The sequence below is a fragment of the Periplaneta americana genome, chromosome 9 (assembly GCF_040183065.1).
Source record: "Periplaneta americana isolate PAMFEO1 chromosome 9, P.americana_PAMFEO1_priV1, whole genome shotgun sequence".
Taxonomy (NCBI): domain Eukaryota; kingdom Metazoa; phylum Arthropoda; class Insecta; order Blattodea; family Blattidae; genus Periplaneta; species Periplaneta americana.
The window spans coordinates 134,365,350-134,391,620 of NC_091125.1; the positions used below are offsets into that span (position 1 = coordinate 134,365,350).

General features: G+C 34.4%; 1 protein-coding gene across 2 annotated transcripts in view; it reads right to left on the minus strand.

The window, feature by feature from the left end:
* alpha-Man-IIb (alpha-Mannosidase class II b) overlaps nt 1-26,271 on the minus strand; it is a 1,305,824-nt gene that overhangs the window by 876,859 nt on the left and 402,694 nt on the right. The gene's annotated exons all lie outside the window — the stretch shown is intronic.

Genomic DNA, 26,271 nt, shown 5'->3' on the forward strand with positions numbered 1-26,271 from the left:
ACGTGAACGAACACAAATACTATCAGAAAATGCAGGCTTTAAATTTCTGAAATGTTATGAGAAAATGAACTCACAATTGGACAAAAATTACAAGGTACCACAACAACTTATTAGAACTTAAATATCTGATAAAAGTATAAAAAAATTACTAATAATATTCTTCAAACCAGTTTTATCAGAGTATGAAAAAAAAAATTCTGCAGTTGCATTTGGTAACCATAACATTGTTATGGTCTCTCTGACATCTGTAATATTTTTCCTGCATGTAATAAACACTTATTTCTAAAAAGTAGACTACTCTCAGCCATGTAGAGTTGTTTATTACAATTAATTTTTTATTTGTCCTATATAGAATAAAATACATTAAAATTTGCATAATGTTTTGTGACCTAATTTTTCTATTTTCAAAGAAATAGGCATTATTGTAGTCTATCTTTTGTATAAATTCATGTTAAATCAGTGTACAAAATTTCAGAATTTTATCTCTAATGTTTGTGGAGTTATGAAATAATATGTGTGAAAATTTTCAGATTTTGGAAAATTTAATTTAAAGTAAAAAGTGAATTCTTTAAAATGTTATTATTAGCCTTTTTATACTTTTATCAGATATTTAAGTTCTAATAAGTCTTGTTGTAGTACCTTGTAATTTTTATCCAATTATGAGTTCATTTCCTTATAAAATTTTAGAAATTTAGAGCCTGCATTTTCTGATAATAATTATTGTGGTCGTTCACGTACATATACCCTTAAGGAAAGAAGTCGAGATTCGTCACCTACAACACCTAAGATAGTGAATCGATGGAAAATATCATGAAATTATCGCCGACATGCTATACCGCATTGTAAATAACATGAATTTCCGATTATAGTCACATTTTGAATGCGAAGGAGCCATATTTGAATTCTTAAAAGGTAGAACCCAGAGAGTTAGAGTAGGTCATGAAATATCGGAAATTGGAAATATAAGTTCAGGGGTGCCACAGGGCAGCGTTCTGGGTCCATTACTCTTTATAATATATGTAAATGACCTATGCCAGGATATTACATCAAATATGAGGCTATTTGCAGACGATTGCATTATCTATAGAAAGATTAGAAATAATTCAGATGTAGATGCTATTCAAACAGACTTGAATAAAATTTATAACTGGGCGTTAAAGCATAGGATGAAAATAAATGGTTCTAAAAGTAAATCTATAACATTTTGTAAAACCCGAGAGGAAACTAGTCTTAATTACGAATTCAGTGGTGTTGTAATTCCGCAAGAACAATGTTGTAAATACCTAGGAGTGTATTTAAACTCCAAACTTTCTTGGGGAGAGCATGTTGATAATGTTACGGGTAAAGCATGGAGGGCACTTCACTTTATTATGAGAATCTTGAGAAAGGCTAGCCCCAAATCGAGGGAAATAGCATATCAAACGTTAGTGCGACCGTTAATGGAATACGGAACTACGTGTTGGGATCCCTATAGAATATACCAGATAAATTCCTTAGAAAGAATCCAGTATAGGGCAGCTAAATTTGTTAAAGGTAAAAGAGAAGATGGAAACGATACGATAAAAGAACTTAAATGGGAAACTTTGGAAAACAGACGTAGGAAAACTAGAATAACATCATTGTATAGAGCACATCTAGGTCAGAAAGCATGGGTACACATAACGGCTCGGTTAGAAAAGCCAACATACTATGGTAGGAACGATCATGATTTTAAAATCAAATGTAGGAAACAGAAAACGGATGTAGGTAAATTCTCATTTTTAAATAGAACTATAAATTATTGGAATGACCTACCTGCAGCGGTCTTTGAGGGCTGTCCTTCCTTAAGGAGATTCAAGAATAATTTAAAAAGTTGTGTATAAAGTGAAAATTAAAATTAGGGTGACATTCAACATTTAATTTTTTAAGGTGACATGTATTTATCTAGCCTGACGAGTTTACTTCCTTGGTTTGAATTGTAAATTATTTAAAAATAGCGTGTAAGAGGGCCTTAGACTAGAAATGTTTAGTATAAATGTAGTTCTGTTTATAAGTATGCATAAGGATGTAATTATTTGACTTATTTGAACTGTTGTATCAGTGAAGCGAGGTGAGTCAGTGAAGTTATGGTTTTACAGTGCAGTGAACAGTTCCGATCAGTGATAATTTATAGCGTCAATGAAATGTGTTCTATAGTGTCAGTGAAATGTGTTACAGAGTGTCAGTGAAATGTGTGCTAAAGTGTCAGTGAAATGCGTCATAGTGCCACTACAGGGAATGAGATGAGAGTAAAGTGAAAGACTATTGAAACTTATGTAGGACCTATACATAATTATGTAGGTTGTGTTGTAAAATTAGGTATTTTATTTTATGTTTTATTATTATTGTGTTAAATTGTATTGTGTATTCTTATTGTATTGTGTATAACATTGTATATGTGTTGTGTATTGTAGATTGTATTGTGTATTGCTTATCATTTTATTGTGTATTGTTAATATTGTATATACCACTGCCACCGGGTGCTTGCCCACTTGCAGTGTAAATAAATATATACATACATATTCAACATATTTTAAGATTTAGTATCATGCGGGATTTGTCGGGCATCGTGTATATAAAACTATGTTGCCCTTGAGTGATAATGAAATTTCTTCACGTATCGTACTATACAACAGTTTTATGCAATTCTCGAAGAAGTTTCTAAGAGTAATGTCCCATCGCTGATTCGAAGGGGAGACTTCAAGACTTTTTAGACCACCACAGACAAATTTATAGTATATTATTCGTGTCTATTTGCTGATTGATTCGATTGGTAAGACATAAAATAAAATCGCTATAAAATTATATCAAGAGTAACACAAAAGTTTATTTTAGTTCCATAACTTACTTCCTTATGGCTATTAAGGAACCCGGAGGTTCATTGCCGCCCTCACATAAGCCCACCATCGGTCCCTATCCTGAGCAAGATTAATCCAGTCTCTACAATCAAATCCCACGATTCGTGATCTGCAACACCATTATAATGTTAAAATCAAGACTTTTAGACATAAAAGTAGATCTACTCGATCTACAAGAGGAGAAATGTTGTAACGTTTTGACATGAAACGCTTTTTCTGTGAACTTTGGCGTCATTTGTAGTACCATGGCGACAAAGAACTTGTCACGTTCTTACATAATCCATGGTCTACTATAGAGTTGTTAGTGGTTTGGTTTACCGACCTACGGCATGTAAAGAGGCCGGCGCTAGTCTACCGTCCATTTTACTTCCCGATTCCTCTTCACGTTGGACGCGTATATGAGTGTTATGCAATTGTGCGATTGTAGTGAGTGCAGTTTCGTGAGAGATATCGCATAACTTGGCTGACTATTTGACTCTATGAGAAAAAGAATTTGTGTGTAAGACATGTGTATGTGTGTATCCAATTCCTATCTAATTCACTTGCGTGATTCGGGTTCCGCATATTGCGGATAGATGGTAGGACTGTGACGCATTTTCAAGTTGTGTAAGACACATTATAAGCATGGATAAATATATAATAGGATACGAAACTTAATGAGTTTCCCGTAACACATACTAGAGGCGCTGTTGTAGAAATTGATCTTGCTGCCATCTATTTCTGGGAGGGGTGTTATTACATCTAGCAGCGCACCAAGTAGCGAAAAGAGTAATTACTCCATGCATTTAGCAGCGCACCTGGCGACGAAAATGTTAAACTGTGCAGAAAGTATTCCCTCCCGCCCTCATCGATATTCAAAACTAACCCAATTTAAAATAAAACATTTATAGTTTTATTCCTCACAGCATATTCTACTGAAAATTCTTACCAGAGCCGACAGGAAGATAAAAGAGACGATGTGTTTTACACTACCCGATTAAAATATAACCAGACAGAGACAAACAATAAAGCAAAAGGTTAGATAATTGGGATTGTATTCTTTGGGTATGGAAAAGTCTGCAGGAACTACTTAGATAGTTCAATTTATTATATCACTATTACTTTACAATACATTCAACAAAACTATTTTTACAACATCCATAAACATCACTGTTTAACATACACTGCTTATACACACACGTATCACTTTATGTTCACTTATTAGCAAGTTTCAGTTCGCCATCTTCATCTTCGACTCTCCCGTACAGCAATATCTCGAACGGATAGAGAACTCTCGGTAATGTACCCAACACGTAGTTCTAATATTCACCACCTGCGACGTTGGGCGCTGATCACCTTATTTCAAACCCCCAAATCCTAATGGTGCTGACCGCAGTTTCGCATCCTATTATATATTTATCCATGTTATAAGTATGAATCAGCTAGCCGGGCTTGCATGGAGTTTATTGCGAAATTTTTTGAACACTTGACCGCCAACGAGACAGACAATAAATAAGTTAGTGAATAAATTTGAAAACATGCGGTCGGTGTTTAAAAAAAACCTCCCTAATAGCAGGCCAATTTTAATAGAATCTACATTAGATGGCACTGACGCTACTCTCGAAAGTTCAACACAAAAATCACTTTAAAATAGCTTAGCAGACTGGCGTATAACTCCTGCAAGAGGAGGAACACGTTTATTAATTTTTAACATTAACACTATGCCCTACTGTATGCTATAAAAAGAATGTGAATTATTTCAATTGATTTCAGGAACCGAAAGATAGCAGAGTCAGAAATTACAATATTATCAATGGTAAAACTGGGGAGAGTGCACGAGAACATATTTACGCAATATTCCACTTGTGTGGGGTAAGATAATCGACATTTTCAGCATCTATTATATGGTAAATGTGTTGTTTAATTGCGCTGTTATGGTACTAATTCTGACGGCCGCTACCTCGCCGGGGACCCGCGCGGCAGTTCATCGGTAAACCAAATCGATAACAACTCTGTATAAGTAGAAGCACAAAGAATAATTATTCTTATATGGTGTTTGCTAGAGGTGTTAAATATCTTGCTTGTATGAACTACGCGACCTACTTAATTTAGACTATCATAGACCTATTCGTGTCAGATATTAAACAAGTAAAAAATAATTATTGCTTAACAACTAAAGTTCAAATTCTACTGTTCAACCAATACTCATGTAAATATTGGATATATGGGTTATATTTATGCATGAATATCAAATGAAATACAGTAAAATGTTAAAAAGTACATACCGGTATTGGATATTATTATTTCAACTCAAGTACAACCGTTTCACGCAATCATTGGGATTTCCTTCAATCCAACGACTGAATAAACAAATGCCATTTAGTGTCAGAAAATAAGGGAAATATAATAATAATAATAATAATAATAATAATAATAATAATAATAATAATAATAATAATAATAATAAAACAATAAAATTCTATGAATTATTAGATATAAAATGAGCTACAAACTGTATACGAAAATTGAACTAATATACATAGAGCAGGTATGCTCATTCTCTGACTCCCGATTACGTTCTGTAATCACAACCTTGCTTGCTTTTCCTCGTGCTTTTCCTCGTTCGAAGCTCGACGGATGGCTGCAAAGGCAGTTCAAGTACTTAGTAAACGCACGAACAGTGCGGGACAATGACACAGTAAAAACCTTCTGCAAGCAAACGATCATTCCGTACAGTGTGGGAGGAAGAATATTTTTGTTGTGAAAACGTAAAGTGTTTACTATGTTGTAAGGTACGTCAGGAATACTACTGAGCAACATAAAACATTATACGCTCTGCCATCCAGAACATGCCGAAATGACAGGGAAGCTGTTTTCTGTAACATGAATTCATATATCAACATTATTATTATTATTATTATTATTATTATTATTATTATTATTATTACTACTACTACTACTACTACTACAATTATTGTTATTGTAGTGATTTTATTCCAACAGAAATACATGTTATGATAAAATAATTTTTCAGGGGTGCAAAGTGCACTACAGTTTCAAGCATTGAAAGCACTTCATGATAGGCCAAACAATGAAGAGAGTCGAACAATTCAGAATCTATGTTTAGGAGCAAGTTGTGTAGTATGTTGGGAATTAGCTAAGGCACTAAAAACCCTTCACGGATGGTGAACTTGTAAAGAGATGTATGGTGCCTGAACAAAATATAGTTAATTAGATCTCTGTACTGGAACAGCTCAATTGTGAATTCACAGAACATAGATTTAATGATTTTAGACGTATGGAAAGTGATATTAACCTTCTTGTTAATCCTGTCATAGTAAATTTAGTACAATCTGTGAGAGTGCATTTCCAGAACGAGTTAATTGATTTACAAAGTCACATAGAATTCAGAACTAAATGTGGAGAATATGACTTGCCAAGCATAGAAATATTCAAAAATGAACAAAACGCAATATCCCAAGATGAGCTTATTCGCTGTCACAGTATGTGTGCAAACAATTATTTTCGAGAATGAAGGTTGCTAAATCCAAAAATCCAAACATAGATCCCGATTAACAGATGAGAATCTTTTGTGCATTGCAGTAAATTCGTTGGAAATAGATTTCCGATTACTTGCAGAAAAGAATAGGCCTACTTACTTACTTACTTACTTACAAATGGCTTTTAAGGAACCCGAAGGTTCATTGCCGCCCTCACATAAGCCCGCCAGCGGTCCCTATCCTGTGCAAGATTAATCCAGTCTCTATCATCATACCCCACCTCCCTCAAATCCATTTTAATATTATCCTCCCATCTACGTCTCGGCCTCCCTAAAGGTCTTTTTCCCTCCGGTCTCCCAACTAACACTCTATATGCATTTCTGGATTCGCCCATACGTGCTACATGCCCTGCCCATCTCAAACGTCTGGATTTAATGTTCCTAATTATGTCAGGTGAAGAATACAATGCGTGCAGTTCTGTGTTGTGTAACTTTCTCCATTCTCCTGTAACTTCATCCCGCTTAGCCCCAAATATTTTCCTAAGCACCTTATTCTCAAACACCCTGAACCTATGTTCCTCTCTCGGAGTGAGAGTCTAAGTTTCACAACCATACAGAAGAACCGGTAATATAACTGTTTTCTAAATTCTAACTTTCAGATTTTTGGACAGCAGACTGGATGATAAGAGCTTCTCAACCGAATAATAACACGCATTTCCCATATTTATTCTGCGTTTAATTTCCTCCCGAGTGTCATTTATATTCCTTTGCTGTGGTCGTGCCAGAGAATCAGTCCTATTCCGAGGCTTATTATAGGGATACGTAACAAGCTGTTTTTTACGGTGATGGGTTGTTAGCCCTTCGCCCAACCCCAAGCTGGAGGACCACCCCTTATCGGCTGTCCACGACTGCTTATTCAATATATTCGCAGCTACCCTCCATATCTGGAGGCCGTCTCCTCTATCCGCAACCTGAGGACGCGCCATGCCGTGGTGATAGGGACCCACAATACATGGCCTACACATGTTGAATGTGGAATATGAAAATAACATTATCTATTATATAATAGTATCACAACTGTATAAAATATAACAAATAATGTAATAACTGAATATTTCCTTTTTAAAATTCAGTTTATTATCCGTATTTGTAAGACAGTAAGCGCGATGCCACGGGCGGTGCTGCAATGTAGTTGCGGAGCCCAGTTCGTACACTGTGTGTGTTATGTAGTGCAGCATCATCCGTGTATTCGGCGCTTTTACAATTTTGAGCATACCTGACATAGAGTGTTAATTTATTTGAAATAATACTAAATAATAGGTATAATTGTGAACATCCAGCGTTATCAGTAGGTAAACGTGCAGAGAACGAAATAGCTTATACTATCCTTTAAGCTCCTTTTAAAAGTTTTCATTGTCTTGCAGCTCCTAATACTTTGTAACAAGGAATTCGAGGAGTATAGATGTCACCCACGCCGCTCACTGCAGACGATATACAGTATGTTCATAAACAACGCATAGTGGCATTCTGTTGATCTGTGTACACTCGTGAATGGCTTGAAGAATATTGTTAATTTATATTAATATTTTAGGTCCTGAACAAAGTGAGCTATTCTGTTATTATTGTATTATTTACATAATATGAATATTATGCATGATTCCAGATAAAGTAAACCCATCTGTTATTGAATAATTATGCACACAGGAGTGTGTAACACGTTTATTTTTTCCCCGCTTATTCTTAGTTAAATGTTGACGTCTCGTGCTGCTATGCATTCGGTTGCGTTACAGTCCAAGTTCAACATCGGAATTACGATACGAACTTCCTAGCTGCCATTACAATAGAAACGAAAAATTTTCTTGAAAACAGTTATGGGTTTAATATTATGTGCCACATACGACATACACTATTAGATTCACAAAGTAGTTGTTCACCTGATGATAGTAATAAATACTGTATCATATTTCATATTTGCTCCAGTAACGTCTTGTGACGTAGAACGAATATTTTCAGAGTACAAATGTTTTTTTTTCTGAACCTAAAAGAAGTATTTCTTTTGATAAAATGAAAATGTTCATTGTTATTTGTTATAATGAGGCTACAATATTAATTGTATACTTCGTATGTCATTTCTTCACTCGGTAGAGATATAGTACAAGCTCTCACAACTTAACAGTTTTGGTACAAACTTCCTAGCTTTACTAATAACATTAGTATTCGACTGTGAATGGTATTGTTACAGTAAGCATAAGAAATTCTGTTACTTTTTTAATTCACCGCGAATCCCGGAGAGGGTGGAATACTCGGTGTGGGGAAAGACGTAAGCCCATTCTACGTCAAGAAAGATTGCTTAAAACTAGAAATCAGGACACTACCTATAAAATCTCAAGTAGGACGAGCCACCGAGCTAACAGAATATTAAAAGTGTTCCAACAACCCCATCGAGTCCTTATTTTCAGTTTGAACGAAGAGTAGGCAAAACTTTGAAAATGGTTCAGGAAAATACGGGAATTTTACTTGAAGCAAGTAAAGACGGGAATATTGTACGAAATGGAAATATAAAAATTAGAAATTTACCCTTTGAAGAGGTGGAATAATTCAAATATCTGGGTGCAACAGTAACAAATATAAATGATACTCCGGAGGAAATTAAACACAGAATAAATATGGGAAATGCGTGTTATTATTCGATTGAGAAGCTTTTATCATCCAGTCTGCTGTCAAAAACTCTGAAAGTTAGAATTTATAAAACAGTTATATTACCGGTTGTTCTTTATGGTTGTGAAACTTGGACTCTCACTTTGAGACAGGAACATAGGTCAAGGGTGTTTGAGAATAAGGTGCTTAGAAAAATGTTTGAGGCTAAGAGGGATGAAGTTACAGGAAAATGTAGAAAGTTACACAACGCAGAACTGCACGCATTGTATTCTTCACCCGACATAATTAGGAACATTAAATCCAGACGTTTGAGATGGGCAGGGCATGTAGCACGTACGGGCGAATCCAGAAATGCATATAGAGTGTTAGTTGGGAGGCCGGAGGGAAAAAGACCTTTGGAGAGACCGAGACGTAGATGGGAGGATAATATTAAAATGGATTTGAGGGAAGTGGGATATGATGATAAGAGACTGGATTAATCTTTCTCAGGATAGGGACCAATTGCGGGCTTATGTGAGGGCGGCAGTGAACCTCCGGGTTCCTTAAAAACCAGTAAGTAGTAGTAGTAGTAGTAGTAGTAGTAGTAGTAGTAGTAGTAGTAGTAGTAGTAGTAGTAGTAGTAGTAGTAGTAGTAGTAGTAGTAGTAGTAGGATAAAACTCCGTGTTAACACAATAGTACAAGAGCCTAGTCGGGTTGAAAACAAAAGGAGGTTAAGACCTTGGAACGAGTATTAGAGGACCTCGCCATACTCTATTCACTATTGGATTTTATGTAGTCATCACTTAGATACTTATTAAAGGGTAAAAATTCGTTCTGGCACCGAGAATCGAATCCAGGACCCTCACCTTGCCGCGCTGAGTGCTGTTACCATCTGAGCTATGCCGAGACCCGATCCATAGCGCCGGCCTAACTCTCCTCCTTTGTGTCGTCAATGACAACAATTTGGTGACTATTGGCAACAGTTTTTTTCCCCCCACTGAATTCAACTTCGCAGCACTGTTACATACACAACGTGGGAGTGGCTAGGAAACCTTGTTCGTGTGGTTGGTATGGCAACGGGATTTTGTGCAGGTCCATCATACAAGGCGAGCAAAAGTTTCTATCAGCAGCCATTCAGCTGTTTGATATTAATTAATGCACAACTGCAGAATGGAAACCGAATGGGCGTAAATTGCAACGTTAATATATAAGTTTCCTATGTAACCAGAGGGTGGAGCATTAATTATTCCATTTTGCAAGAGTGTGTCATATTGTCCCTTCTGCACAGCAAACTATGGATGATAACCGCGTCAACATGCGTGAAATGTTTATCTTGCTCAAGTGAATATCGCAGCATGGAAATTACATTTCAATTTGAGAGTCAGAAAATAAAATGATAAGTTTATGTAAATATGATCAGTAAAATTTTCCATGCAGCAAAATACAGCATTTCTTTCTGGTGATGAATAGACAAATCAGGTCACATGTTTTATAGCTAAATTACATATTTTATAATACAAACAAAGTGAAGTGCCTTTTGCCAAAAAATAAATAAAAAGAAAACAGAGAGAATTGGAAGAAAATACACAAAACAGATTAGAGAGGAAAGAGAAACTAAAAGCAAAAGGAAAGAAAAACACGGAAATAAAACTACAATTATGAGAAAGGGGAAACAAGCAAGTCAAAAGACAATGAAAGACATAAGCAAATAACGCAATGAATAAAGAGAGAAAAGAAAAGAAAAAGAAAAGGAAACAAAAAATTAAAAAGAAAGAGGGAAATAGAAAAAATTAATGTAGTACGTAATAATGAAAATGGAAAAATGTACAAAAACAAATAAAAATATAAAATACAAAAAAATTAAACAAGTATGAAACTGATAAAGGATAAACTAGCAGAATTATAAAATAAAAAGAAATGACGAAATAAATACGAATAAGCAAAATAAGCAGAAACGGAGGGAAGAACGAAAAAAAAAAGAAAAACAGAAAACAAAATAAATATTAAATGAACAAAGGAAGAAGACATTAACGAATAAACCAAGTGGATAAATAACAGAAAGGAAAAGAAAGAAAGACAATAAATCGAAAGAAATTAAAAGAAAAAATGAAATTAACAAAGGAAATTATTACAACGGAATCAGAAAGGAGTCAATTCGAGAATTTCTAGATACTTGATGCTGATATATTATACTTTATATATCTTGGATATTGTAATTTGTAAATTTAAAACTGAACATACAACAACAAAAAATAGATACTTCATAGACCAATAGAATATTTCACACTTTGCTAATATATTCCGCGTTCTATTGCTAACGACAACTTAAGAACCTGGTACTGATTTCCTAATTTTGAATAAATTACTCTTCCGAAGAATATCGGACCTTGCCAATTTCAGTTACATATCTGTAATTCATTCAAACGCCTTATACCTGACTTGAACCATTCTGGGCGAAGGGTAACAACAGTAAACCTTTTACAATATGTTTATTTCCCCAGAAATTCCTCTTACGTAACGGTGATTAGGGATTTCCCAGCTTACGACATTCGCTACTATTTTCTTCATTTACGAGCTCTGAAAATGTATTATTTTACAACATGTTACCAAATATTTTAATAGCGAAAAAATAACAACACATTTCTGTAAAATACAAAACAGAGACGGATATACCGCATGATGTCATAAACTTTGATATAGTACGAAGTCTAATCCATCGCTGAACTGAAACAAAAAAAGGAGAAAAAATAGAATCCTTTAAACGCTAAAAGTATTTAAAAAGCATCGATTTCTTTTCCCAGAAGTATTCATTGCTCTGGGTACTCCCAAGTATCGAAGGTATCGAGATATCGAAAGCATCGAGGTTATAGACGTATCGAAAGCATCGATATATCGACATATAGGTGTTGTGGGCATCGAGATATTGAAATGAAGAAGGAAATATTAAAATGTTATGTTTTATTTAACGAACGCTCGCAACTGCAGAGGTTATATCAGCGTCGCCGAATGTGCCGAAATTTTGTCCCGCAGGAGTTCTTTTACATGCCAGTAAATCTACTGACATGAGCCTGTCGCATTTAAGCACACTTAAATGCCATCGACTTAGCCCAGGATCGAACCCGCATCCTCGGGCATAGAAGGCCAGCGCTGAAATTAAGAAGGATATCGAGATATCGAGAGTATAGAGATATCAAGATATCGAGAGTGTCGAGGTATCAACATATCGAGAGTGTCGAGGTATCGAAAGTAGTATCAAGGGTATCGAGGATCGAAAACATCGAGAATCGAAAATTTCGAGGACCCAAATGCAAAAGAAATCAAACAATTTAAATGCTATGTAAGAAAGAAAAATAAATAATGTGCAAAGAAAAGTGTAAAGAAATAAAAATAATAAGTAATGACAGCAATACAAGCAAATATCAAAAGGAAGATAGATAATAAAACATGTACAGTAAGTACCTGTATAAAAGGATACAATAATAATAATAATAATAATAATAATAATAATAATAATAATATTGACAGAAAAAATAAATAAATTATGAAGGAAAGATATTTAAATTAAGAAGAAATAAGAAAGAAAATAGGAAATATATAATGAAACTGAAATAACGAGAGAACTGAAGAAAAATAAAAGGAAAAGAGGATAAAGAAAATGAATGAATGAATGAATGAATGAATGAATGAATGAATGAATGAATGGACAAAAAAATAAAAGAAAAAATGGAATTAAAAGATAACAAACGTCATTTATTGCGTTATGGTCAAATGGAAACAACTTTTTTTACCGGATTCAAATCGCGGATCAAGCTTCTTTCGAAACACAGGAGTAATAATCTGCAAGAAATTAAGTATAAAAATTTCCTGTTATGATATAATCGCATGAGGAAAGCGAATTTGCTTGTTCTGATTGTCTCTCGCTTTTGCATTATTTTCAAAGTTAACCACTGACACTGGTGGCTTTCGTCCTCTAAAACAAGTGTGTACAATTCTTCAACAAAATAAATAAAACTTAAGGATTCCGTTTTTATGTCACTCTAAAGATCAGCTTCTTGCTATGTTTAAATCACTTTAAAGTATCCAGCTACTAATTCAACGGACTGGGTTTGACTCCCTGCTGAAATATCAGGTTTATCTCTTTCCAATAGAGACTGGTGTTTGTACCTTGTCTTGTGTTAAGCGGTAATCTTGCGCCATGCTATCAACATGCTAGTTATGAATGTCTAGTGATAGTACAAAATAGCTCAAAGAATCAAATGCTTGAAAGTTGAGAACGTATTACAAACTGCGGACAGAAGTGTGTTGTTCTTTGCGCTTGCAGAGGATAAAGAATTGTCGGCAGGGGTCACGGTTGAGGCCAATTCATTCATTACAGTCGGTTTCCATGTCTACTTAATCAAGATCCGTAAAAAACAATTAGAACGAAGTATATGCGACACAACTTTTATAACATGCTTCTTACATAAGTTCATAAAGAGAAGATGAGGAAAGTAGAAAAAGAAATAATTAAGAAATAAATTGAAAAAAAAATGAGAGGAAATGGAAAAACTTATATAGGTAAATAAATACAAAATATAAAAATGAAGATATGAATGTACAAGCAGTTTTAAACAGATAATAATAATAATAATAATAATAATAATAATAATAATAATACTTACTTACTGGCTTTTAAGGAACCCGGAGGTCCATTGCTGCCCTCACATAAGCCCGCCATTGGTCCCTATCCTGAGCAAGATTAATCCAGTCTCTATCATTATATCCCACCTCCCTCAAATCCATTTTAAAATTATCTTCCCATCTACGTCTCGGCCTCCCAAAAGGTCTTTCTCCCTCCGACCTCCCAACTAACACTCTATATGCATTTCTGGATTCGCCCATACGTGCTACATGCCCTGGCCATCTCAAACGTCTGGATTTAATGTTCCTAATTATGCCAGGTGAAGAATACAATGAGTGCAGTTCTGTGTTGTGTAACTGTCTCCATTCTCCTGTAACTTCATCCTTCTTAGCCCCAAATATTTTCCTAAGCACTTTATTCTCAAACACCCTTAACCTAAGTTCCCCTCTCAAAGTAAGAGTCCAAGTTTCACAACCATAAAAAAACAACCGGTAATATAACTGTTTGATAAATTCTAACTTTCAGATTTTTTGACAGCAGACTGGATGATAAAAGCTTCTCAACCGAATAATAACAGGTATCTCCCATATTTATTGTGTGTTTAATTTCCTCCCAAGTAGCATTTATATTTGTTACTGTTGCTCCCAGGTATTTGAATTTTTCCACCTCTTCAAAAAATAAATTTCCAATTTTTATATAGCCATTTCGTACAATATTCTCGTCACGAGATATAATCATATACTTTGTCTTTTCAGGATTTACTTCCAAACCTATCTCTTTATTGCCTCAAGTAAAATACCCCTAATCGTTTGTGGATTTTCTCCTAACATATTCACGTCATCCGCATAGACAATAAGCTGATGTAACCCGCTCAATTCCAAACCCTCTCTGTTATAATAATAATAATAATAATAATAATAATAATAATAATAATAATAATAATAATAATAATAATAATAATATAAATAATAATAATAATAATAATAATAACAATAATAATAATACTTTATTTACGCTGGCAGAGGTAAGGGCATAAGTCCTTTCCTTCCCCTCAACCAGAGGATTATAACTGTGGATAATTTAAATAATCTTCTGTAAAATATGGGACAGCTCGTCTCATTCACCAACAAGTCGGACAAAGAGCTAAGAAGAAGAATAGGACAGGCATGGAAGGCTTTCTGGTCGCTGAAATCCATACTGCTTGACAAACACTTCAACAGAAAACTGAAACTGAACACACTTCGGACATGTATCATTCCAGTATTACTCTATGGATGTCAATCGTGGACCCTAGCGCCCTGCCAACAAAGGACATTAGACTCTTGCCAGAGGAAAATGGAGAGGAAGATTCTAGGAGTAACTTGGAGGGACGGCATCTCCAACAGGGAACTGCGAAGGATAGTTGACTACGAGAGTGTAGCGCAGCGTGCCGGGGAGATGAAGAGAAAGTGGAGTGGTCACGTAGCGCGGCTAGCAACTATGTGGGACCCCTACGAAAGGAAGAGGGCACGAGGCAGACCGAGAAAGAGATGGGCAGACGCACTGACACAGGAAGCGAGGGCACATTGGTCCCGGGCAACATGGAAAGTGCTGGGACATGAACTGGGAAGAAAGAACAATTAATAAAAGTGTAGTGTTTAAGTGTAAAATTATTGAAATAGGCAAAGAAGCCAGGATCAAAAGTGTGGAAGTGAAGTGCACTGTGTGAACTAAAGCAAAAACAATGCATGTGCAAAAAACTTAAACCGGACACAAACTGCCCCAAAAGTCAAAGAGCAAACTATGTAGTAATCAAGCTCACGTGGAGTAGCTCACCACAGGAGCTAAAACCATGAGCTTCCCCCTTCCTCTAGCAGGAGGCCCTAACCCTTAATGGGATCCATCGGGCTTATTTTATTTATTTATTATTATTATCTGTAAAATATAATTCCCTTCATACAATATCTACGAATATATGACATTTGTCTAACCAGAAGATATATTCATCAACTGATGTGCGAACTAGGTATCGTTTTACACTTCCTTAGTCTTTGAGTACGGTTCGATGGCACCGTGCACGTCTGAAGGAAGCTACAACCCCTCTCATCACTTTCTTGAGGCAATTTCTCGGTTGTATATTTTTTCCTCCCTAGTTTCTACTCTCGTAGCTCCTCCTGTCGTTACAAATTTGCAATTCATGATCGCCTCCATATCGTCTACCATCTCTCCAAAAATTGTTACACAATTTGCAATTCATAATACTCAACAAATGCCGAAATCAGCCCTCAATGGAGTTAACACGTTCACAATAATAACACAACTACCACACACTGTCTAGCTGCTACTTCAACCTACATTGTACAAAGTTTGTACCCGTATTCCGGTATAGAAATTTAATTTCATTCTACCTGTCCAATGACCAATAAATTAAAAACACAGAACTTTACTAAATAAAGACAGTTTATTAACAAGGTTGTCAATCGCATAGATTATTCAATGTCGAATCTCAACTATGGTTAGAACTGACCGATAAATTTTGTCTGTAGCCCTCTATTAGATACACTAATTTTTATGAGCTATAAACCTACAACACGAAACATATGTTTTTTGACGATTGTGTATTTCTTCTTCATTTCATTGACACTTTCTCAATTCAACCATTTAACAAATACCTCATACGCATTTTTCCTATCTCTTCTTAGACTTTTATGGTACTGATATTTACTTCTGCGTAACCGAGACTCCACGCTTCTTCAATCTCCTCATCCTCTAAACCCTCAACTAATTTTATTCCTCTGCCATAATAAACTCCTAATTAAACTCATAGTATCGATGCGCCAATACAAAAGGGAAACAACTCACCGTGCAAAATTTTAAGATAACTGTATTTTAAAATCTGATATTGCAGTAGAAAATTAAATTAACATGATTCTAGTTGGAGGTTATAGAATATAAGAATCATCATCAACAAGATTTGGAGTAATTTCAACGATCCTTTGATTTTTCAGAGCAATATAAAATTTCAAAATGCAGTTATCTCAAAACTTCGCATTCTGAGTTGTTTTCCTTTAAACTGGCCAGTCGATATGTTGATTAAATTCATATACATTTCATTACGAGAAACAGCAATGACTCTTGACACAAAATAACCTACAACGTTCAAAACTTTCTTATAGGAGAAATGTTTACGTATCAGATTTATGCAGTATTGAAAATTAAAAACAAATTTATTTAAGGCTTATATGGAGCATAAGGTACTGAAAACAATGTTTAACTTTGTCCGCATTTTCTGTAACTTGCATTTATCAGTGCTTATGTACCGTTTCCTCAGGAACCATTTTTGAGATAACTGGATGAAACTTTGCATGCTAGCTGTTCTTGAGTAGATTCACTTTATCTTGCAAAAAAAAATTGTGAAATATGCTCTCTTTTATTTTTTACATTACAAAGAAAACTGATTTGTAATCCAAATTTTGCTTAACAAAATAAAAAAAAAACTTTATAAAAATAAAAGGAGAGAAATATGGGAAATTCTTTTAGTAGGTTATTTTACGACGCTTTATCAACACCTTAGGTTATTTAGCGTCTGGATGAAATGAAGGTGATAATGCCGGTGAAATGAGTTCGGGGTCCAGCACCGAAAGTTAATCAGCATTTGCTCATATTGGATTGAGGGAAAACCCCGGAAATAACCTCAACCAGGTAACTTGCCCCGATGGGGATTCGAACCCGGGCCACCTGGTTTCGCGCCCAGTAGCGCTAACCGTTGCTCCAGATCACATATAGATTGCTCGTTCTTTTGTTAAAATCTTTTTGCACTTTGAAGAGAACAACCGCCAGGATCGCCATCCGTCCGCCGTAAACGAACACGAGATGGCAGTACAGTCGCTAATGCAATTCAAATGGAAGTTATGACGTGACTCCTTATGTAACAACTAGATGGCAGCATAGTAAACCTGACAAAAGTTGTTAACTTCAAAACCTATAACGCGGAGCAATCTGGGTATATATGATCTAGGCCGTTACTCCACAGGTGTGGATGGAATATGGAAAAGTCTGTGCATATTATGTTATATCTGTGTTCTCTTATTAAGCAGAAGAAATTTAAATTTCAGGTTGTATCATAAACCAGTTTCCATAAAAAAAAGATACTGTACATGTGCATGGCAATGCAGTATTTAAAAATATATTAAAAAATTAAAACCTAGATGCATAAAAAATCCGAAGAAAAAAAAATCACAGATCACTACCACACAATTAAAAATTAATATGAAAACTTTCGTAATTATAGGTGCAACACATTAGAAGATATTAATTATTTTCTGAAACCTTTCATTTTGACCTACGTCTCCCTTAAACTATTGAAACGAAGTTCTTTCATATTCAGTATCTACAAGTCAATTCAACAACGAACGATGCATATGAGGAATATAAGCATTACGTGTAAGTTAATAGGTCTCCATTTTGAAAAGTAATCACAATATGGCGATCTGATCGAAAGGTAAATATTTTTAACAAATTCGTCGCCTTCCAAGCTGAAGTCTGCATGTTGAACTAATTTATTAATCCTTTCATCAGAGACTGTTCTAGTCCATAGTTTATGTCATAAAGTTTTTCAGTTAGAATGCGGTTTATGCACTTTCTTTTTATTAAAAAACGTGCTGACATTTCCGAATTCATGAAGTCTGCCGAGCCACACGAGGTACAATGTGGTGATATATTGATCAATGATCACCATTAAAAACTTGGCGAGTTCTCCTGCATTTTGAAGCGAACAGCATTTAGATAAATTTGTTGGTTGCTCAGCTACAACACATTCTTATCAGTAGTGTTCGTCCTTGACGGTTTATAATGAATGTTTTAGTGCTAAGATTTATTTTTGGTGTTTTCTGTGTTTAGTGTGTTCTGTGCATTTCCGCTTACAAGGAGAGGACACGCTTTGTATATCACCGAATGGAATAAGATTGTGTGAGATGAAAGTACAAGACGTACTGTTTAAAGTCATACCTGGTATGGGTGGCCAATGATCCCTCATTTTGAAGATATTGGCTATTGTTTGTGACATACTTCCGTTAGGTGCTTAATAGGGAAGTATTAGACTGTGTAACAGCATAGCCCATATGGTTGGATGCTGAGTTGTTTTCCAGGCAACCTAAGTTCGAATCTTAACTGGTTCTAGTTTTTTTTCTTTTAATAATGATTAATATTGTGATCACAGTAATCTATTTACATATATCATATTTCTCAATGTATTCAACGCTTCATCATGTTTTAAACAAATTATAATTAGTTAATATTGCATTGTAAAGGATAAACAATGAAATATTGCTCATGTAGGCAGGTAAGATGTGTCACTGGTGTCTGTTCTGTTTCTGTAGCAGCTATTCCACTTCATTGTGTCCCGATTCATTATGATAAATGTCATAAAAACACACAAAACATACATATTTCCTGCACCATGCACAGCAAATGAAAGAAGGTTGTCCACAGTCACACACATTTTTCCGCACTTCTACTGCGAAACAGATAACGTTCACATTCACAAACACTTCTCATTCGTTTATTAATTTTGATGCATACCACGCATATTTCAACATGGCTTTGAATATAGGAGCTGACAACTGAAAGTGAATAAAAAAATAAAAAATTAATACTAATAATAATAATAGTAATAATAATAATAATAATAATAATAATAATAATAATAATAATAATAATAATAATAATAATATCAAGCTTTAAAAATGAGAAGGCATTAGGATTCGAACTCAAGTTGCCTGGATGAACAACTCAGCATCCAACCATATGAGCTACGCCGTTACACAGTCTAATGTTTTCCTATTAGACACCTAACGGAAGTATGTCACAAACAATAGCCAATATTTTCAAAACGAGGGGTCATTGGCCACCCATACCAGGTATGACTTTAAACAGTATGTCTTATACTTTCATGTCACAAAATCTTATTTAATTCTTTGATATACAGAGCCTGTCCTCTCCTTGTTAGTATCTTTTACTGGTATTAACTTCTTTCGTCCTTGAAGGCCCATAATGAATATTTTACTGCTAAGATTTCTTTAGTGTTTTCTTAGATGTTTAATATCTTTTACTGGTATTAACTTCTTTCGTCCTTGACGGTCTATAATTAATGTTTTAGTGCTAAGTGATATTAACTTCTTTCGTCCTTGATGGTCTATAATTAATGTTTTAGTGCTAAGATTTCTTTATTGTTTTCTTAGAAGTTCATGTTCTGTGCATTCGAATTTAGTATCTTTTACTGGTATTGACTTCTTTTTGTTCTTTTCTGTCACTCTAAAGTACCATTATCTTATGTATTGATTTCACTTGTGTTTAAAGACTGAAAATAAAATCAAATTCAGTTTCAAATGAGTGTTGAACTTTCATTTACCCTAACATTCATAACTCGAACATTTCCATATAAAAGGCTATGTCTTATGTATTTTGGTTACATTCATTGCACTTGTGCTCTTTATTGCAAATAATATCGAATTCAATTTCAAATGAGTGCAGAACTTTCATTTCATACGGATATAACTCAAACATTTCCATAGAAAATACTATAGGGTAAAGGTTGGTAATATTGTGATACGAGTAATATTGTGATAGTTCTTTTTGAGAATTTATTACAATTTTACTGTGCGAGAGAAGGACCGGTTTTGTGGAGAAACTAGTCCATGAACATTCCCTTAATACGTTGACGCAAAAAACCGATCTTCCTCTCGCTCAGTAAAATTGTAATAAATTTTCAAAAATAACTATCACAATATTAGGGGAGAGTCGGGTAGTATCGGACATCGGGTAATATCGGACAGTGAGTTTCTTTCATCTACCACACGATGATAGTACCTGACTGACATGGTTACGTTTCTGTGATGTCGCATAAAGAAACGTAACCATGTCATTCAGGTACTACCGTATGGTGGCACATGAAAGAAACTCACTGTCCGATACTACCCAATGTCCGATACTACCCAACTCTCCCCTACTCTTATCAGAATATTACCAACCTTTAACCTATCTTATGTATTTTGGCTACGTTAATTGCACTTGTGTTCTTTTATTGCAAATAAAATCGAATTCAATTTCAAATGAGTGTTAACTTTCATTATATCCTAATGTAACTCAAATATTTCTATATAAAATTCTATTATGTATAATTTAAGAATGCTTATTGGGTTATTAAATTCCCTCCCACGTCTACATGCGTGGCACAAACTGAAAGATTACAGTAAAAAGAAATCTTTCACAAGGTTGAACTGATGTCGTAAAACGCGATAAACTTCACGATTTAAGTAACTTTTCTTCCACTTGCTCAATCACTAGGAAGCAGGTCCTTAAACTATAAATGACTAAGAAACGATAACAACTCAAGTTACGTGTTGCAATCATAGCCTTTGATAAGGAGGGATCAATGTAAATATGCTTATGGGTGCAACTAGTAGCGTTTGCACACAAGGAAATACAGGAAGTCTACGTAACATGTGGCACTACGATATAATCTTTTAATTCAACAGTTAATGTGTAATTTACTTCCGTTCCAGCGTGACGGGCACAGAAGTCTGTCAAAATAAATCATAATTTTTACCGACGTATTCCGTTCAAACGAAGTACGTATTTTTGTATTATCTTTTCAATAGCGTTAAATTTAATGTTCTAAATGAGGCAGAGGACAATGGTGGATTATTTAGAAAGGGCATAGCACGAACTCCTCCTATGGCTAGTGACAAATTTAATGTAATTTCACATCGTTTCCAAGGTTTCTTCCACCATCAGTTCAGCAAAAAATGAACATCACGAAATTGACGCGTAAAAAAACTGTAGGCCTACTAGTTTTGGTTTATTTACGTTCGTTTTCGTTTCTTTAGATTAGTTTTGGCATTCTTAAATTAATTTTTTCTTAGATTCGTTTCGATTTTCTCAGATTAGTTTTGATCTTATTAGATTACTTATGATTTTCTTAGATTAATTCTGATTTAAATTTTTTTTTTTAGTTTTAAGGGGACTGGGTAGTGATGCCCTGTGTGATTAAAAAAATTCAGTACAAAAGTTTAGTTCAATATTTCTAGATTTTAGTGCTCAGACTGGAATGAAACTTTCCATGCTTATACAATCAATCTGAATTCAGTGGTATAAAAGAAAACTAATTAGTTTCGTATCCAAGTTTAAAAGAAAGGCCCTAACTGACAACATGTTTTCCCACTTTGCTAAATGTACCTCATTCATCAAGTGCACATTACTTACTACAATCTTCACTCATATACCTTGTATTTTTTAAGTAATCTAGTAATATATATTGTAAATTCTAAAGCAAAATTTAGTTAAATATTTTATCCCTAGTGAAACCGAAAAAATATTGAACTTTCTTTAACATTTTTTTGCAATTTTTTCAATGTCTGTATTTTTTTTCTCGTGTTATGTGCTTGATATTCTTAAACCCGTAGGTTTACTATGTAGAACACAAGCTATAGAAAACACTGTAAAAATTTCATGTAAATTTATTCAGTGGTTTCGGAGAAAAATGCACTTAAGTATGAAAAATGTCAACTTACGGAAAACCGCATTAAAAAGAAAGAATGTATTAATTATATGCACCGCCAAATTTAAAGAGGCTATATCTGCAGAAATACCCCCCCCTCAATATTTATAGCCTATTGTTTTAAAGAGCAAGTTTTGTACTTTCTTAACTAAAAAATATGATTTCTGACCGCTAATCACTACCTGGTTCCCTTAATTTTCCTAATTCAGTTCTAGTTTATTCAGTTAGTTGGCACTTCTTCAGGTTCATTTAAGTTAGTTTTAATTTACTTCATTCAGTTTCTTTTTGTTTATGTTATGATTTGTTTAGGTTAGTTTTAATTTTGACTTACTCAGGTCTCTTTAGGTTAGGTTTAGGTTTGATTCGTTTAAGTTACTTTACGTTTCTTTAGGTTGGTTCTGGTTTCTTTAAGTTAATTTTGGTTCGTTCAGTTAGTTTCGACTTACTCATTTTTCATTTTCTTAGATTAGTGTCAGTTTATTTATGACGGAAACTAACCTGAATAAACTGAAACTAACATAAGCAGAATAAAACTGGAATAAAAAAGAATTAAAATTAACCTCAATAAAAACTGACGTCAGCAATCAATGTGAAGAAAACAAAACAAATCTAATCCCCCTAAAAAAAGCTATACTAAGCTGAAGAAACAAACATAAGAAGAGCCTATATTGTCACCTCTGAGGAAGGTGCCATACATAATTTGAATGCAAGTATAACTTTGCTCTCACAATGAACTTTAGTGTGAATTTATTTATTTTAGTAGGTTATTTTACGATGCTTTATCAACACCTCAGGTTAATTAGCGTCTGAATGAGATGGTGATAATGACGGTGAAACGAGTCCGGGGTCCAGCACCGAAAGTTACCCAGCATTTGCTCATATTGGGTTGAGGGAAAACCCCGGGAAAAATCTCAACCATGTAACTTGTCCAACAGGAAATCGAACCCGGGCCACCTGGTTTCGCGGCCAGACGCGTTAACCGTTACTCCACAGGTGTGGACTCTAGTGTGAAAGGATTTAATTATGTTGCACGTCCTTTCAGTAAAAGAGAAAGTAAATTACTTTTTCTGTCTATGTTCCAGAGTGCTGCATTGGAGTTAAATCGCTCGGCTCGCTTGAACTCGGTCGAATGTCGCACCCTCGAGTGAGATAAGATCGATCGCGATACGCTCGTAATAAATAGAAGCACAGTACAAGGTCATCTCACCGACATGTCTTATCTTGTATGGAAGGCGACAGATAAGATACACAAGTTTTACTCACACGGTAAAAATAAGGCTTTATTTTCTGCGTTTATGACAAACGTTTAATGGAACGTACCAAAACAGTAACATGAAGTTATAAATAAAATAGTATGAAAAACTTCGATATACAGTTATTATTGCTAATTAATAATTATTCAATATTTGACTTACCACATAGGCCTATATAAAATTATGATAGGTCCATACATAGTGTTCCGCCTATATACTGCGACAATGTAGAAACGTTTTACAAAATATTAATGATATAGCAGTAGATTAATAACAATATTAGTACAGAGATAACGTCACAGAAAATATAATAAAACGAATAATCATGCTGCACAACTGTTACAGACACAAAGATTGATACACTAATTATTAAAGATTATTATTATTACTAGAAAACTTGATATGGTTCTTGCATTATCGTGATTGTGTTCTCCGTTTATAATAATTACATTTACATCCAATAACATCTATCAAATGTGGCAAAAACAAAATCATTCGATTTTGAAAAAAAGAAAAAAAAAACCTACAAAATTTATATTACATTTTAAAGCAAGTTTTGTAGTTGTACTATGGAGAGGTTAGTTAAACATTGCTAAGTTTTGAAATGATAAACATCTATGATGTTACTACACAGTTCATCACTGTAACAAGAACGAATGTCTAACGCTCGGCTTATACCGTTCGAGGATTTATCGCTCGCAACAATTTTACCCATCATGCATGTGCACTACCTATCGGATTATGCTGTGAACTATTTGGCGCTCGAGCGAAAACGTCCGATGCAGACCTCTGCTTTGTTCAGTGAACTTTGATTGTTTTCTATAACATCTTTCGTATCTGCAGTTTCTTTTGTTAGAAAGTGTAGTACTTGGTCTACTTTAATGTGCTCTCTTACCTATTATGGTAATTGTACCTACATTGAAATACAATTCAGCATTTCATCTTCCAACACTGTGTGCAGTATAGCATCCTTATATTCATGTGGGTAAAATATTTCTGATGAACTATATTTATTCGTATAACTTAATTATGTTTGTGACAGCAATCAGTCAGTAGGAGTAATTGCATCCTGCTGTCATGTGTTTGGCATTGTGTACTATGATTTAAGACAGTCACGGTTTTCAATGTGCAGCATCAATTTTGAATTTCCGCACCGAGTGCTACGTACACAAAAACCAAACCTTTCGGAATTACATGATGAATGATCATCAGGAAAGGCAAGTAAAGAGGAACCTATCTGTTGGTTTCCGTTACCAAGAGGTAATCTCCATTCCAGTCTCTTCTTCCCTGTTTTATTTATTTATTTACTTATATATTTGTTTACTTATTTATTTATATAATTATTCATTCATTCATTCATTCATTCATTCATTCATCCATCCATCCATCCATCCATCCATCCATCCATCCATCCATCCATCCATCCATTTATTTATTTATTTATTTATTTGGAAAATAATTGTAACATAAAATATAACATATACAGAAAAACTTTAGCTCGCCCCTGAAAGAGTAGAACTCGTGCTCGGGGGCGGATTTCTGAATTGAAATTAAGTAGTAATAATACAATTTGTCTTATGTCTACTACGCAATAAGAATATAAAAATTTAAATTTAAAATTTTTCAATTTTTATAAAAGCCATACATAACTTTTTAAATTTAATACTAGAACTATTAGAATTGACAATATTAGGATATTTAAATACAAATTTGTTATATATTCTTGGGCCTAAATTACTACTATGATTAAATACTGTAGCAGTGTTGCATTTTAGTTCAAACAATCTTAAAGGATTCATACCTTTTGTTTCATAACTATGAGAATACAATTCAAAATTATTTCGATTTCTATGTATGAATTTTATTAATAAATTTGTCTTATGTTAAGAACATTAAAATCTAAAAACAATTTTTGAGACGACAAATCAATAGGTTTATGAAGAAATATTTTAATTATTTTCTTCTGTTATAAATAAAGTGGATTAAAATCGGATTAAAATAAGCTACCCTATCCTATAATTCCATTCATAATAACAGATTGAAATAAAGTGAAGTATACTGTGCGTAATAAACTTATTGACAAGTAATTCCTCAATAAAACAAAATAATATTTCATTTTACGTAATTTATTACAAAGGTAATTAATGTGTTCGTTCCACTTTAAATAACTGTCGCAAATTATGCCTAAATACTTAACTTCAAAGGACTCCTTAATAATCGGACATTTACACTGTATAAGACAAGAATCAGACTTATGTAATTTAATACTTAATATAGATGTATGAGGTTTGTTACATTTTTCAGATAATGAGAATGGAATAATTATGGTTTTATTTTCGTTGATAGAAAGATAATTTATGTCAAACCATTTTTTTATTAATTTGAATGGACATGTGGTTCAGGAACGTGGGATTTTGTACATTGACAACATGGAGAAAAAAAATAATAAAAAAGACATTCACAGAATTGCATATTGTTTCTCATATGCAACATTTACAGATACCAACTTCAAATCTTCATTTTCATGTATGTGCTGTACTTCGTACTGTAGCAGCAGTAGCCGCAGTAGTAGTAGTAGTAGTAGTAGTAGTAGTAGTAGTAGTAGTAGTAGTAGTAGTAGTAGTAGTTTTTATTGGCTTATTTTACGACGCCGTATCAACATCTAGGTTATTTAGCGTCTGAATGAAATGAAGGTGGTAATGCCGGTGAGATGAGTCCGGGATCCAGCACCGAAAGTTACCCAGCATTTGCTCGTATTGGGTTGAGGGAAAACCCCGGAAAAAACATCAACCAGGTAACTTGTCCCGACCGGGATTCGAACCCGGGCCACCTGGTTTCGAGGCCAGACGCGCTGACCGTTACTCCACAG